The 17,553-nt window shown below is 35.9% G+C and overlaps 1 pseudogene; it reads right to left on the bottom strand.

The window, feature by feature from the left end:
* Positions 1–1,231: 1,231 nt before the first annotated feature.
* Positions 1,232–17,553, bottom strand: part of LOC149234728 (alpha-mannosidase At3g26720-like) — a 57,613-nt pseudogene continuing 41,291 nt past the window's right edge.

The following is a 17,553-nucleotide window of genomic DNA, read 5'->3' as shown; positions in this document are numbered from 1 at the left end:
AAATCTGAATGGAATATTTAAATTGTTCTCGTCTCCCCTGACAATGTAAAGGCTTATTGGCCAATGATTTAAAAATGTCTTCCTTCAGGATGAGAGATTCAGATGCAAGGTCATCTGTTTCCCGTTTTTGCTGGTTAGGAGCTTGTCCAATTTTTGCATGTGGATAAAGAATTCTTATACATGATCTTTTATCCACATGTAGAGCTCTTGGTAATGGCTTCTGCCTGTTTCAGAATTCTATTTCTTTGCTTCTTCCGTCATGATGTCATTCATTTTTATTTATTGGATGAACATTATATCGCTTCTTCCTCGTCTTTGGTGCGTAATACCCTCGTGTTACAGGAAATAATTTTCGTTTGTCTTCGATTCCTAAGGTCGTCATTTAACAGAAGTAAAAACAGCTAAAGAGTTCAGGGCCTGCCGGTTTGATTGGTATTGCTTTGTCGGAGTGTTGTCATTTAAAGTAACCTGTGGGTTGTTGTCATTTACAGCAATCTGTGTGGTTTTGAGCTTTTAGCTTCGTAGGGTAATGTATGTTTGCCTCTCCATGGCATTGTGCCTTTGAGCTTAAGTTGGGTATGTTTGTTTGTCTCTCCATGGCTTTGTGCCTTTGAGCTTAAGTTGGGTATGTAATGTTTGTCTCTCCACGGCATTTTTGTTTCGTAGTTCTTTGTCGGAGACCCTTCGGCTGTCTTATAGCTATATGTTGTTTTCTCTCTTTTTTATAAAATTTTGTTATATATGTTTTTAATTCGTCGTCCTCTTTGGATCTTACCGAAATATTTGATTGGTATTGGGCGTTGGTTTTGTTCGGGTGCTGTCATTTATAGCAATCTGTTTACCTTTGAGCTTCATTAGGTATGTATGTCTGCGATCCTGCTGTTGTCTTACAGAAATCTTTGGTCTGCTTTTGAGCATCATTTTGCTATGTTTGTTTCACTTCATAATGTTTTTTAACATTGGATCTTACCAAAATATTTGCCTTCCCAGATCCTGGGTGGTGTCGTCCCAGAAGTGGTTTGGATTTTAGATTTTGTGCTTATCATGCCAGGCGGATTTAATGCTGTTCTAAAGATCTTTGGCGACAACCTTTTTAGGTGGGTTGTCAGGGCAGGAGCCAAAATTTGCATATCAATGCTGTATTTGAGCGTGGACAAAGTGTCCTAATCCTCATGGGTTAAACACTAATCTGCACTGCTTCTGCTGATCTTTCCAGACAAAAAAAACTTTCCTAGACGGAGCCAAACATTGAATATCTACCTGTTTCTTCCTTGAGGAGAGCCAGCAGTTCCTCCACAGCCCTGCGCTCAGCCTGAATGAAGGATTTATAGAAATCCACTGTAGCTTTGCTTCGATGTGAGCGCTTTCCTCTTCTAACTTCATTTTGAGATTAGCTTCGTAGTGACATAAACCGGTGGTTGCATTGGAACTGTTCTCTGGCATCGTTGAAACTGTTCCCATTATTTCAAAGATTTTGGGAGGGAGCTTGGAAATAGGAACGAAGTGTCCCCAATTGTTTGAGAAAAATATTTTTGTTAACGTTAAAATGTTTTTATTCAATTATTACAAACAATTAGTTTATTGGATAGTTTTACAAAATTTACCAAAATATCTCTACAAAACGAAGATTAGTCCCTATCAGTCCGTATCGAAATTTTATTTAGAAAATTTGAGTAAAAAAAAAAAAAATATTCACAATGTCATTGTCTCTGGCAAATAAAAATACATATTTTGACAGAAGATATGGTTTTACCCACCAAATGCCTTCTCCTAATTGCAAAGTAATTCGCCATCTCACTTACTTATGGATGCAGTAGTGAATACTTCATTTTCTTAAAAGTAATTCACTATCTCGCTAGTAAGCTATAAATTAGGCAATCATCGGACTTTTGGATGTAGTGTTGAACCCTTCATTTATCTTCATGTTGTCAATGTTATTAAGAAATAGATTGAATCGTTGGTATTTAAAGTTTTAAAATATTGACAGTAGAGAAATAATAATGAAAAGAGTGAAAAGTAATATGCAATATAAATTTTACGTTGTAATACTCTTAACAATTTATTAGGGGTTTTGGGTGTGAGGTAAGTATTTTATTAATTAAGATGAATAGTTACAATTAGATTTGCAACTGCTTTCAATCTTTTGGGTTGTTCCAATATTTTTATTTGGGCACCATTTCATTTGACATATGAATTAACATTGGGTTGTAAACCAATTTTATTACACTAATCACCAAAAAAAAATTGATTTTTTTTATTTTTTTAATTTTTAAATTACTTATTATTATATTTTAACAATATCTATCTTGACTTGTCATCGCCTCTTTTCTAAGTAAATAGAAGGCAAACACCCATTGTGACTTCTTTAACAACACTTGTTTTGCAAATATGTTGGTGCAATTTTCTTTAGTGTGGACCTTTATAAGATTTCTTCCACTTTCATCAACGAAGTCTTACAAAATGGTACTTAATATCAATATATTTAATCTTACTATTATAAGCTAGATTTGTAGCGAAATGAATAACACTTTGACTATCACAGAATACAATCACATTATTTTGTGTTTTTCTAAGCTCATCTAAAAGACCCTTCAACTAAATTGCTTCCTTGAAGACATGCGAAACAACGATATGTTTTGCTTTTGTAGTGAATGGAACATTTTGTTTTTTTTAAAGCTTTGACGTTGACATCTAACTAATAGATTCTCTTAAAAGAATAAAGACAACTTGAATCAACATAGCCAATACAAGTCATTGCTACCATTAAAGGTGAGTAAAGGTGATGCAATAATAACTTGTGCTTCAAAGACACATGAAGCGTGCATTCCAATGTTATCTTTTTGGACACCCATTGCATGTGAAATATTTGGTCTGGTACATACCATTGCATGCATCGAACTTCCTATTGCTTTACCATACGGTACATGACATGAGACATAATCCTTTCCTTTCTCACTGCGAGGGCAAAAACCTAAAGAAAGCTTAAAATGGAAAACAAAAGGGCTATTTATAGGTTTCTCATTATTTGTACCGAATTTGATAAGTATTTTCTTAACATATCTTTGTTGTAAAAAATTGAGTTTATCATTTTTTCTTTCTTTGTGCATTTTAATGCCCAAGATTTGTTTTGTTGCTCATAGATTCTTCATATCAAAGTCCTAGCCATCTGAGCCTTCAACCTGTTGATTTCATCCATGCATTTATTTGCAACAAACATTGTTGTTAACATGCAACACCAAGATAATGAATATGCCATTCAACCTCTTGAAGTAAATGCAATGATCAATACTCACTTATTGTATAATTTTGGCTCATTATGAAGGATCAAACTTGTACCATTGTCTGAGAGATGGCTTTAGACCTATAGTGACTTCTTGAACTTGCAAATTAACCTTCTTTTGCAATGTTGAACAAAACCTTTTGGTTGTTCCATGCATATTTACTCATCCAAATAACCATGTAAAAATGTTATTTTAACATCTAATTACTTCCAAATCAAGCATAGTGACTAGTGTGAAAACAATATGAACAAATACAAACTTAACAACCAACGAAAAGATGTCATGGAAATCTGTACTTTTCCATCTAAGAGTAACCATTTGCCATTAGTGTAGCTTATACCTTTTAACATTAACATCGATCCCTTTTTTTCAATTTGGAGACCTATTTACACCCAACAACCTTTTCATCTTTAGGAAGTTCTACCGGGTTCCAAATTTTGTTTTTCTCCAAGGCATCCATCTCCTCTTTCATTGCAACCTTCCATTTGACATTATTGATATCATTTGTGACACCTTGAGAATAAGAAGGCTCCTCCATCATTAGTAACCAAAGTAATAGATGATATAAAATTTGTATTATTGTTTAGGAGGTTTTTTCTCTCGTTCAGATATTCTCGATGTTGGTTGTGGAATTCCCACATTTCTTTGAATATCTTTAGCAACTATGATGTTCCTTGTGTCTAGAGAGGGTTGGGTATCTAATTGAATTTGTTGATTTAATGGTACTTGTTCATGTTTCAATTAACTAATAAATTGTTTGATTTAATGAGGGGAGAATAATTAAATATTACATTTCTCTGAAAAAAATAGCTTTATTTGTTTTTGATGATTGGTGGAGCGTCCACCCAAAACATTGATGGTTTCATATATAATAAATAGTGTTATTCAGAAAAATCATTGACATAACATATTGCAGTTTTGCTAATGATGATTTTGTGGGCAATATGATCCCATATTCTATATATCCCTTAGCTACATCATCATAACCGAAAAAAATATATTTTTTCGATTTAGGGCCTAATCTAGAATGTGTTATATGAAATAATCATACAACAATACAAAACACCACAGAATTTTACTAATCTATCATGCTATGCATATAATCACATTTAATCATTAAAAAAAGGAGACAAGAGACAAAAAAAAGTAATCACTAGATTTACGTGGTAAAATCCCAATTTGGGAAACATCCACGAGAACGTAATATCGTTTTTATTAACTATGAACAAACAACGCTTTTGAAGGAGTTTGAACACTAGCACCAATGACAAGCAATACTTTTGAAGAAGTCTGAACAATGTCACCATCAATGTTGATCAAACAAAAGTTTATAAATATGCATAACTATATCTCCCAATAATAGTGGATGATACAGATTGATATAAAGTCCTCAAGCCTTTATGAAGTGCACTCCATGACCTTTTGATTACTCCAACCACAATCTACCCTAATGGTTGGCGCTGGTCTATAGTTTCGCCTTTCATGTCTCCACAACAAAGATTTGAAAGCATAGCTTCCATGTTGCCAAGAACTTGGATTACTTGGTAAATTCCTATGATTTTTATGAGGATGATGATATGCGATAGATGTAGACTTGGGTTATGATTCACTAACAAGAGTAGAATAAACATCTACATCAACAACGTTATCATCTGCAACAACATTATCAATCATCTCATCAGTTTGCTCAATGCAATCAGTGGAGGGTAGCTCTTCCAACAACCAAGTTTGAAGAACTCCAACAAATAACATCGTCTGATATTCAACATGACTAGGTATAGGAAATGAGGTAGTAGTAGCATTATATCCAAGACTTGCTCTAGATATATGTATCTCAAGAGCAATATGATTAGTAAGGCCCTATCCATTCTTCCCAAGTCCACCTCTATTGTTGCCTATCTTGTTCAACAATTGAGACCTAATCCATCTAGTGTGATTCTCAACGCTGGAAGAAACAACATTAGTGGTGGCCAATAAACCATGTGATTAGATAGAAACATCAACATCAACGTCTTATAATTGACCAAAATACAAGCATTATCATTAGTAAATGAGTATGACTACTTAACATCATTAGTGTTCTCAACATTTTGCAGAGGATTTACTTCGAACTCAGGGATATATTTCCAATCTTATAGGTTTGAATAGTCTCATCCTTTTTAGTCCGATGCATCAACAAGGTATTGTGATCTTCCATCGAAGATTGACACTGATGTTTCAATCTTTCTCGCTCTATCTACCACTGAGCAACAATACACTGCAAGGTAATGAATCCTTAATGAAGTGGATCATCAAACTTCTTAAGAGAATAGGTTGCAACATCATTAGTCTTCTTGTTAGCATTTTGTAGACCACTGACCTCCAACTCAAGGTTATATTTGCAATCTTGTAGGCTTTGAATAGTCTCATTCTTCTTAGTTAGTTACATCAACAAGGAATCATGATCTTTCTTCAAAATTTGATATTGAATTTTCTTTCCTTCTTGCTTTGTTTGTCACTGAGCAACTATTGATTGCAAGGTAAGGACTTCTTTACGAAGCATATCAAAACCCTTCAACCTTGGGGAATGGGTAGTAACATCACTAGTATTCTCATGCAAATAAGTGAAGGTTTTCCACACCTCATTTTGTAGATTGTCTAAGATAGTTTGCCGAATGAGACCTCTTGCATGTTTACAATCCTCCTCCCATACAACGAAATATTTGGCATTAGTTGGTTTCTTTCTAGCACCATTGATTATGCGTCAGAGGTTCTTGGCCTTGAGAATGTTAATCAACTTCCTCTTTCAAACAAGGTAGTTAGTGCCAATCAACTTAGGAATCAAAATAATCACACTTGTTGGTTCGAAACGCGTCGACAATTGATTTTCCATGTGATTTTCGCCGAAGATTCTCTCTCTAAATCAAAATAATCTTTGAAGTCATGCTAAATAAACTAAGAAACTGTTAAAATAATGCAAAGAAGTAAAGGAAGAGTCCAACAAATCATATTATCAAACCCTTTTTACCAATCACCACCAACAACAAAAATGTACGACAATCACAAAGAAATACGCAAACGCGTGCTTTGTTTTTACCTGAACTTAGAAGCAACTTACCCACAATGACCTGCACTGGAAATTACCTGCAATAGAAAATACCATGTCCAAGAGCAAAATTCCAGTGCCTAATAAAGTGTTTTTTCCCTTAAGAATACAATGCTCCAATAGAAAAACTTTATTAATGCATATATATTTGAATGTTATATAGACACATCATAACATTATTGCTCCTTAAAATAATAAATGTATAAAATTTAAAACTTACAAAACTACAAAGTCACAAAAGCATATTAACATGGTTATATTTACCCGAATATAGAGTAAATTATATGTTAATGTCTATGGTGTTTTGTATTGTTGTATGATTATTTCATGTTTTGTATTTAAACTTTTTTAGGATTAACAACAAATTATTATTATTATTATTATTTAATTAAATTTGGTAGCAGGGATGACCTCTCCATATTTTAAGGTTTTTACAATTGATTGCAATTGAATGTTGATCTATTTACAAGATAACAAGCAATATTGATTGCTACCGCCCACAACACTTTACAAATTGGCATTACTAAACATGCTCCTTGCTCTTTCTAGAAGAGTCATGTTCATGTGTTTTGTTATGCCACTTTGTTGCGGAGTATATACAATGGTTTTGTGTCGTATGACTCTAACTTATTTGCAACATTTTTTGAACTCTAAGGAAGTGAACTCACCTCCATTATCCATTCTTAAACATTTGGTTGTCTTGCTAATTCTCTTTTCTACCATAATTCTAAATTGTTTTAATGTATTAAACACATAGTTTTTTTTTTTCATGCCATAGACCCACACATTTTTAAAGAAATTATTTATAAATATTACAAAATATGACGATCCTTCAAAAGAAATGATAGGGGGTGGCCCCAAAACATCTGAATAAATATAATCAAGAATACGTTTATTAATATGATTTCGCTTTAAACTTTTGTCTACACTACTTTTTAAATATACGATGTTTGCATAAATTCAAAGTAGACATTTTAAATTTGGAAGTAGTTTGTGGTTTTTTAGAACCTCGATTCTTTTCTCACTCATATGACCCAATTTCTAATGCCATAAACGAGTGGTTTAAATCGCCTCATCAGATACCATCACTGCTTCATTGATTTGAGTACTTCCATCCATATTGTAAATATTTCCCATCTTTATAGTTTTCATAATCTAGCAAAGCGCCCTTGGACATCTTCAGTGATCCACCTTGACCAGTAAACTTATGATCTCTAGAATTCTCTCCAAAGAAACTAATTTTTTTTTAGTTCAGGAACATGTCTAACATCTATTAATGTCCTTACATTACCAGTAGACATTTTTTTTTTATGCTTCCAACCCTAACAGTCTTACAGGAAATATTAGTACCCATAAGAACAATTCCACCATCAACAACTTGATATGAAGAAAACCAACTTCTATGTGGAAACATGTGATGAGAACCACCATAATCTAACAACCATTCTTCATAGTATTGAGGAACATTACAAATAGTCAAAACTTCACCAATCATACCTTAACCTCATTTAGCGCAATTTGCATCCTTTTGGGAGTCTTCCTTGGATTCTTGTCTCTTACAACAATCCTTCTTGAGATGCCCTGACCTGTGATACTACCAATATTTAAGATTTCTTTTCTTGCCTTTCGACTTTGATTTGTATGTACCTCTTGACTTTTTTTTCTTTTTCTTTGGACTGACCTCTAGCCACCATTGCTTTGGTGTGGAAGTTTCAATACTAGATTTACTTCTCACCTCCTCAGACAACAACAATTTGACAAAAGAACCAAATTCAAGAGTTTTGGTTGTAATAAATTTAATGGACATGAAAAAATGATCCCATGATTTAGGCAATGAACACAACATAATTGCCTTATCTTTGTCATTGAGTTTAACATCCATCCTATTCAACTGACATATAAGAGTATAAAACAAATTCAAATGATCTGCAATTTTATTCATTTTTAAATTGTATAATTGCCTTTTCATTTAGATCCAATTTGTTAAGGACTTCATCATATAATGACTTTCTATATTGATCCATAAGCTTGTCCTTGTTACTTCCCTGATAATGTTAAACATGCATCATTTGCAAGACATAACCAAATAGCGTTGAGGGCTCTAGCATCTAGGTCTTTCCACTCTTAATCAATCATATTTGTAAGGTTTTTTCTCTTGCCTCTAACACCTTACGCAACCCTTGATGTACTAGCAAATATTGCATGTTTAGCTTCCATATAATTTGAAGTTGTTGTTTTTTGTTTTTTCAAACCATTAAATTTTTACACAACGAATTTGGTGTTCGTTAACTTTGCCATTATTTTCTACATAGGCTTTCCCTCCAAATCGATTTTTTCTCACAAACCCCATCGGTGATTTTAACCATACTCAACTTTCTATATTATATATATATATATATATATATATATATATATATATATACAAAAAAAAAAACCGAAGTATGTGGTATACACCAGATTGACTTTGAAAAAATTAAAACATTGATTGATTGATTTATTTGTTTTTTAAATATATATAATGCCACACACACACACACATACACACTTTACCACTTCCATAATGTCGGATGAATTCTTCTCTGCTTGATTTTCAGCACTTGGTTCCACCTCAAAAACAAATGTAACCCGACCCCCTATTGGTTGTACCATTTGGGCTTCACTTCTCAACTTCACAAATTGTGGTCAATTGTGTGTCGACATTGGTGGCTTTCCTTTTTTGCTATGAGTTTGCAGCCTCTGTTGTCACCCAAACAACTCTTCGTGGATGATATGAGAGGTGACTAGGGGTTTTAGTCGCTCCTTCACTGCAAGAACTCTTTTTCTCATGGACTAACCCCAATTCTACTTATCTACAAGCTTGATTCTTGCTAACACCTTTGTATCCACAAGTTGACAATGGATTTCTTTATCACTTTCCTCCACTTTGACTGTTACGTAGGCCTCCTTCACAAAAAGATAGGTTGCACTTCCTCTATACTCAAATTTCCTTCGGCTAGAATGACTTGACCTCCTCCAATCATTGGACCTAAACTACTCTTCATGAATTTAACTAGCTACTCTCTTTGCACACATATTCACACACATAGACTTTGGCTTATATATTTTGACTTTATGCTTTGATACCACTTGTTGGTATTTACAACCTAAAAAATCTTGATAGTAGAGATATAATAATGAAAATAATGGGAAATAATGCATCCAACGCGAAATTTACATGGTAAAACACTCACAATCTATGTAGAAAACATCCATGGGACAAGGTAATGTATTTTATTGACAAGATGAACAATTATACTTATGTTTACAACCACTTTCAACATCTTGGGCTGCTTTGATATAATAATCTTGGCACCATTACATTTGTTATATGAACTACCACCATTTTCATAAACCAATATTGACAAACTAACAACAACAAAAAGTTCCTTAAGTCAATTTCATTTTGTAGATTCTCTTTTAATTAATTATTGTCATGTTTTAACATTAATCTTTTAACAAAATTCTTAGTATTACCCACAAAATGCTTGAGCTTGTTTTGAAAGTACTTTGCTATCTCATGAGTAACTCCATATTGGGCAATTATCAAACTTTTAGATAAAGTATTGAACCATTTATTCCATTCTCTTTGAGAAATATTCCTCTTAAAAAGTTATTATTTGTAATATTTCTCATTTGATTCATTGTTCTTAACACTAAAGGAAACTTTATGAATATCATTCATATAATTTTTTTTGTTTGATGTTCCACAAATTTCTTAACACCATAATTTAGTGGCACAAAGGAATATGCATTTCATAATAAAATTTGTGGTCTTTTGAGTTTTTTTCATCTAATATTTAAAAAAAAGGTTCGTCTTTCTCTTTACGTGGAATTTATTATAACTTCATTTAAATTGAACTCATACTTGCAAGTTTTTATTCAAGGTAAACCTTGCAAGATAATCCCCTCTTGAAATATCCAAATGCAGGACAACTTAACCATCAACCATAATTGAAATTGGTAATCACACGAGGTTTAAAAAAACTCCAACATTAACAAGATTAAATTGTGAACTTTGACTTGAAATAGTGTGTTCAAATCAATTGAACTAATTCATTGTAGATAGAGAGTTCGGATTTCCCATAGTGATATTAAAGAATTGTCGACGTTTCAAATCCATCTTCAAAACAAAGATTAAAGAAAGACGAGGCATAAAAAATTCAATAAAACCTAATAAATCAACTAAAATACTAAATTAATAAAACCTAAAAAAAAACTTAATAATCAAATACTAAGCTAAATTATTATTAAAAAATGAAAGAAAATGGAAAGTACATCAGGTAAACTTTTCCCTATAATCTACCATCTCAAGAGTACTGTAGAATTTCCCACTGTAGATCACCTGATAATGCAATATACTAAAGCAAAATACTTGATCTAATTCTACAAACAAACTTGTGGAAGCTTAATCGATTTTGAGCAAGATCAAATAGAACACATATAACAGAGAATGAGAAATCAATCGCACATGAACACAAAGAATACTATGGGGAAAGCCTCAGCTAAAAACCCCGCTATCTGTATTATCATACAAGTGGAAATATCCCCGGATTACACAAAGCTTTAGCTCACAAGCTATCAAGTTCTCAGTACAATCCCTCAATGCTGCTCATAGACTAAATAGACACAACATATGCCTTCCTCCAGTCCTCCAAGCCTCCTATTTCCTTACGCAGTTTCTCCTGGGTCCTCTCGCTACCACCTATGTGAATACGCCTCTCACACAACTCACCAAACTCAGAAATAACTGCGCAATCCTCAAGGAATGAATTCCTTCTGCATGCAAGAGATATCCTCAATGGAATATTCCTGCAACTGATAGTACACTGTACCATCCTCTGATCTCAACTGGGTCTCTGAATGAACTGACATGCATGAGTTATTTATGAAAGAATATTCGGTTATCTGAAATACACTAGTTACATGCATGCATGCATTAACTAACTGAACTCACAATCAGTTCCACAATTGTTGGAACTAACCTAACTGGACTTAACTCAGTTAACTGAGCGAACTAATTACAACTCAAAGTACAACTCATCATCATCTCCTTAATTAAGGGATAACTTCCTCAATCAAAGGGATAACTGTTGCATGTCTTCACATAGACTTCATGTTTGATTTTCTCCAACTAATTAACTCAAGATGAATTAATTAATTATTTTTCAAACAACTGCTAAGATCAAATTCGAATTTTAATTCTCAATTTTAGTTCAGGGACTAACTAAAATTGGAATGTATCCCGAAATGCTATTTATAGCAATGCTATTTTTAGCACTTCTATATTTAGCATTTATTGTTGCTATTTTCAACACTCCCTCTCAACAAGAAAGGGATTATTTATCACCCCAATCCTGTCTCTGTGGAACTCGAATTTGCATTTTGACAATGCCTTAGTCAAAATATCTGCATCCTGCTCCTCGGTCGAAACATACAGCAACAACATGATCCTCTTCACCACATAGTCTCGAAGATGATGATACCAGATATCGATGTGCTTGGACCTATCATGAAATACTGGATTCTCAGAGAGTTTGATACAACTCTAATTATCGCAATAGATCATAGTTGGATCCATCCTCTGACCAAACAATCCAACTAGAATTTTCTGCATCCAAATGGCCTCACATGCTGCCTGACTGGCAGCCATGTATTCAGCCTCTGCTGAGCTAAGTGCAACTAACCTCTGTTTCCTGCTGTACCAAGAAATTGCAGCTGAACCAAGGTTGAAAATTCCTCCTGAAGTGCTCTTTCGATCTGATGGACTCCCTGCCTAATCTGCATCTGTGAAGCCCTGAAGCTTCACTCCCTTTGTCCGTCTGTACCATAATCCATACTGAGATGTGCCTCTGAGGTATCTCAGCACATGCTTCGCTGCCTTCCAAAATAGCTTGGTAGGCTGAACCATAGCTTGACTTAGCTGGTTCACCGCAAAGCACAAATCTGGTCATGTGTTCACTAAATATATCAATAAACCCACAAGCTGCCGATAAACATTAGCAACTACTACCTCACCTGAAGTAGCATCCTCCTTCCTCAGTTACCTGCTAGAGGAGACTGCATGGGCTTGCACTTCTCTATGTGGAATCTCCTTAGTATCTCATTGGCATACTTGCCTTGAGACACAAACGCTTCCCCATCCTTCTGCCACACTTCCATGCCTAGAAAGTAGTGCATAAGATCCATGTCTTTCATCTCGAACTCTCTTGCAAGGTCCTCCTTGCAAGACTGGATCAACTGATCATCACATGTCAATATCAAATCATCAACATAAAGAACAATGATCAATGGATTACCTTCTACCATGATGTGGTAAAAGTTCGCATCCGCTTCGCTCTTTGTGAAGCCCAACCCGGTGAAATAGCTGTTGATCCTGGTGTACCAAGCACAAGGTGCTTGCTTTAGCCCGTACAAAGCTCTCTTGAGTCGGCACACATGCGACTCACGATTGAAGGTCTCAAAACCTTTCGGCTTCTCTATGTACACCTCTTCCTCAATCTTGCCATTGAGGAACGCAGTCTTCACATCCATCTAATGGATCTTCCAACCCATTTGTGCTGATAGTGCCAACATCGATCTAATAGATGAGTACCTTGATACAGGAGAAAAAGTCTCATCGTAGTCGATCCCCTCAACCTGTGAGAAACCACGGGCAACAAACCTTGCCTTATATTTCTCAACACTCCCATCAGATGCTTTCTTTACCTTCTAAAGCCATCGGGAAATCACTACTGACTTGTCCTCTGGTCTTGGGACAACATCCCAAACATTGTTCCAAACTATGGAGTTGTACTCCTCCACCATAGCATCAACCCAGACTGGTTTTTGCACTGCTTCCTCGAAGGAAGATGGTTTGGTCTCTATACATTCCCCAACCAGGGCCATGTAACTAGTGTACCTCTTAGGTGATCTCCTCTGTCTGCGCTGAGAGGATGGCTGTCCCATATTATCTCTCGCATCCATCACCAATCTGTCAGCTTCCCTTGAGCGTTTTCGCCCATCTCTGGAAGACTCTGCATGAGTGGATGTCTCCACTCCTGGATCCTCTGCATGCGGTTGCTCCACATCAGTCTGAGGCTCCTTCTCGTTAGGAACCAAAAGTTCCTCCTCTGCATGGAACTTGAGCTCCCTCTCAAGGGATACTCACATGGCTTCTGCTCGTCGAACTTCAGATCTCTGCGTACCACTTTCCTCTGACTGGTAGGCAAGAACACCCGATAGTTGTGGGGTGTATCAGTGTACCCCACAAGTATCCCCAACTTAGCTGTTGCCTCTAGCTTCTTCCGGGCATCTTTGGTCACATGGCAATAAACTGATGATCCAAAGATCCTAAAGTGACTCACATCTGGTCTCTTCTTGGATAAGGCCTCCACTGGTGTCTTCATCCCCAGTATACGATGCGAGCTTCTATTCTGCAAGTATATTGTTGTATTGCATGCCTCAACCCACAAATGAAGTGGTAGGCCTTGGTCATACAACATCGCCCAAGCTGCTCCCACAATCATTCTGTTCTTCCTTTCTGCCACCCCATTCTGCTATGGGTTATGGGGTGTCGTCAACTCCCGTTTAATTCCTTCTGCTGCACAGAAGTACTTAAACTGTTGGGAGACATACTCTCCTCCATTGTCGCTTTGCAAGGCCCTTATTTTCTTTCCAGATTCTTTCTCAACCAAGGCTTTGAACTCACAAAACCTTGAGAAAGTTTGATCCTTCTTCAGCATGAAGTAGATCCAACCTCTACGAAAAAAATCATCAATAAAAATAACATAGTACCTTTGTTTAGCGGTGGAGGCTGTCGAGAATGGTCCACACACATCTGTATGAACTTGCTCCAGGATTGCTCTAGCTCGACTGTCTCGATCCTGAAAGGAAGATTTTGCATACTTACCCAAGGTACAACCTTTGCATGTATCCACTTGCTCTAGTTTACCCTTGGGAAGTCTGGTAGAAATCTACTGCATGATCTTCAAGGCCCCATGGTGCAAGTGGCCCAATCTTCTATGCCATAGCTCACCAATATCTTGGCTTTGCACCAACTCTGCTTTGGAACTTAGTGCAACACAATCATCTACCTCTAGCTTGTAGAGATTCTTTACTCGAATCCAATCCTCTTGGTCTGTCCAGTGCCAATGTGCCTCAGGAATGCCTTTCCTTTACTAAAGACTACATCATAGCCTTTGTCTTCCAACATTGCGACGGACACCAGGTTCTTCTTCAGACCAGGCACATACTTTACATCAGTCAGGGTGAGAGGAGCTCCATGCTCCCTCTGAAACACAACCGTACCTTCACTTGAAACACGGTACTTTCCATCATCGCCCATCTCTATGCACATATGGAGGTCCTTCTCCTCCAAGGTACTGAATAGACTCTTGTCGCCGGTCATGTGGAATGAGGCTCCACTGTCCAGGTACCAAACACAACCCACCATCGATGAAACCATGCATGCGATGAGGGTGAAATCCAATTCGAATTGTGAGGCCAGTGCCTCACCATCTGATCCTTTCGAGGATCCCTTCTTGGATTTCTTCTATGGACAATTCGTAGCATAATGGCCCACCTCATGACAATGAAAGCATCACACTTTCGATTTGTCAATCTTCTTCCCACCATGGGAAGAACTCGATTTGGAATGGGAAGCCTTCCCCTTCCCTTTCCTCGCCTTACTTGCGAAGGCTAGATTTTCTTCGTCATCTTGCTTTGATGAAGATCCATCTTTGGTGCTTCTCCTTATCTCCTCCTGCATTAGATCCAACCACAGTCATTCCCAATCTCGCAGTTTCTCTCTTCCATTTACTGAGTCTTGGTAGGTATGCCAGCTCTTAGGAAGACTGAGGAGAGCAAGACTCACCATGTCATCATCGACTGTCGTGATTCCTACACTTCCAAGCTCATCCCTGCAGGTGGTGAGCTTGTTCAGATATGTAGAGATCGTGTCGCCCTTTTCACACTTGATTTTCCGAAGCTTGTCTTTCAGTGCCAACTTCCTTTGATTGCTGCTGTTCTGATATAGATCCTTCAATGTTTTCCACATTGAAAATGGTGTCTCCTTCCCATGGAGACTCGAGACAATGTGGTCTCGAACTCCCTCCAGAAGAATCCTCCTTGCTCTAGCCACAAATTTCTTCCATTCTGCCAATTCTTGGGCATTAGCAGCTGCTGGCTTGGGAACTTCTTGATCAATGAAGTCCTTCAAACCGTTGTCCTCTAATACCGCTTCCATGCGATCCTTCCAGGCTATATAATTTGAGCTGCCATCCAAGGCATACTCGAGTCTCAAACCGTTGAATGCCATTGGTGAAATTTGAGATGTGATAAGAATTCAATTTCTATAATCAGGAACTTCAAAATTCGAACTTCGAACTTCTCCCTTCTTTGTATACTATTCTCCGCTTTGATCACCTTTGCTCTGATACCATGTAGAATTTCCCACTGTAGATCACCTGATAATGCAATATACTAAAGCAAAATACTTGATCTACTTCTACAAACAAACTTATAGAAGCTTAATCGATTTTGAGCAAGATCAAATAGAACACATATAACAGAGAATGAGAAATAAATCACACATGAACACAAAAGAGCACTCTGGGGAAAGCCTCAACTAAAAACCTGACTATCTGTATTATCATACAAGTGGAAATATCTCTGGATTACTCAAAGCTTTAGTTCACAAGCTATCAAGCTCTCAGTACAATCCCTCAATGCTTCTCATAGACTGAATAGACACAACATATGCCTTCCTCTAGTCCTCCAAGCCTCCTATTTCCTTGCGCAGTTTCTCCTGGGTCCTCTGGCTGCCACCTGTGTGAATTCACCTCTCGCACAACTCACTAAACTCAGAAATAACTGCACAATCCTCAAGGAATGAATTCCTTCTGCATGCAAGAGGTATCCTCAATGGAATATTCCTACAACTGATAATACATTGTCCCATCCTCTGATCTCAACTGGGTCTCTGAATGCACTGACATGCATGAGTTATTTATGAGAGGATATTCAGTTATCTAAAGTACACTAGTTACATGCATGCATGCATTAACTAACTGAACTCACAATCAGTTCCACAAACTGTTGGAACTAATCTAACTGGACTTAACTCGGTTAACTGAGCTAACTAATTACAACTCAAAGTATAACTCATCCTGATCTCCTTAATTAAGGGATAACTTCCTCAATCAAAGGGATAACTGTTGCATGTCTTCACATAGACTTCATGTTTGATTTTCTCCAACTATTTAACTCAAGACGAATTAATTAATTATTTTTCAAACAACTGCTAAGATCAAATTCGAATTTTAATTCTCAATTTTAATTTAGGGACTAACTAAAGTTGGAATGTATCCTGAAATGCTATTTATAGTAATTCTATTTTTAACACTTCTATATTTAACATTTCTTGTTGCTATTTTGAACAAGTACCATTCCTCAAATTCTTTAGAGTTGACCCAAAAAAAATGATGATAGAAAATTTTTCTAATGGAAAAAAGCATCTCATTATAGGATGATAATTTCTTCATTTGTCCCCTTAGCTCATTTCCCTTTTCTTTCATGATGTGATCACAATGGTTTTTCTCCTAAATCTTAACTTCCAAAATGTAGAAAGAATATTTGTCCAACTTTATAATATGCGCGACAAGAGGGAATTCAAAGTTTGATGACTTGAATTTCTAATTTAAAATATAGAGTTCTTCCATTTCTTTTTGAACTGTTATCTATATTACACTTAATACTCTTGAGAGTGAGTGTTTGTTCCTTAAAGAAACTCATAAAGTGTTTGTAATTCCAACACTTCTTTTCATTCTAAATAGGATTAGTTTGAGTTTATAATATATTGCATTGATTTCATTCATCATTTTAGAGAATGATCCTTCATCCCATCATTCACACATCAAATGTCATTAACTTGAAGGGTTTATTCAATTTCATTATATGCATTTGCACTCTTTTAATTTATCTTTTTTACTTGAGTATTGAGTATGATCTTGTCATGTTCTCCCTTATTCTCATAAATTTTTATTAGATTATCATCTTTTTCTATATATTTTTATTATTTATTGTGGTTGTGGTTTAATTTTATTTTTAAGGTTTTCTTTTATGTTCAAAGTTTTTATTTTCCCCTTGAGAATTTAGTTTGTTAGGTGTTTG

The sequence above is a fragment of the Pinus tabuliformis genome, chromosome 8 (assembly GCF_031772625.1).
Source record: "Pinus tabuliformis cultivar Carrire ecotype Pingquan chromosome 8, CPIR1, whole genome shotgun sequence".
NCBI lineage: Eukaryota > Viridiplantae > Streptophyta > Pinopsida > Pinales > Pinaceae > Pinus > Pinus tabuliformis.
Note: the sequence above shows the minus strand (reverse complement) of the source record. Positions and strands in the feature narration are given on the sequence as shown.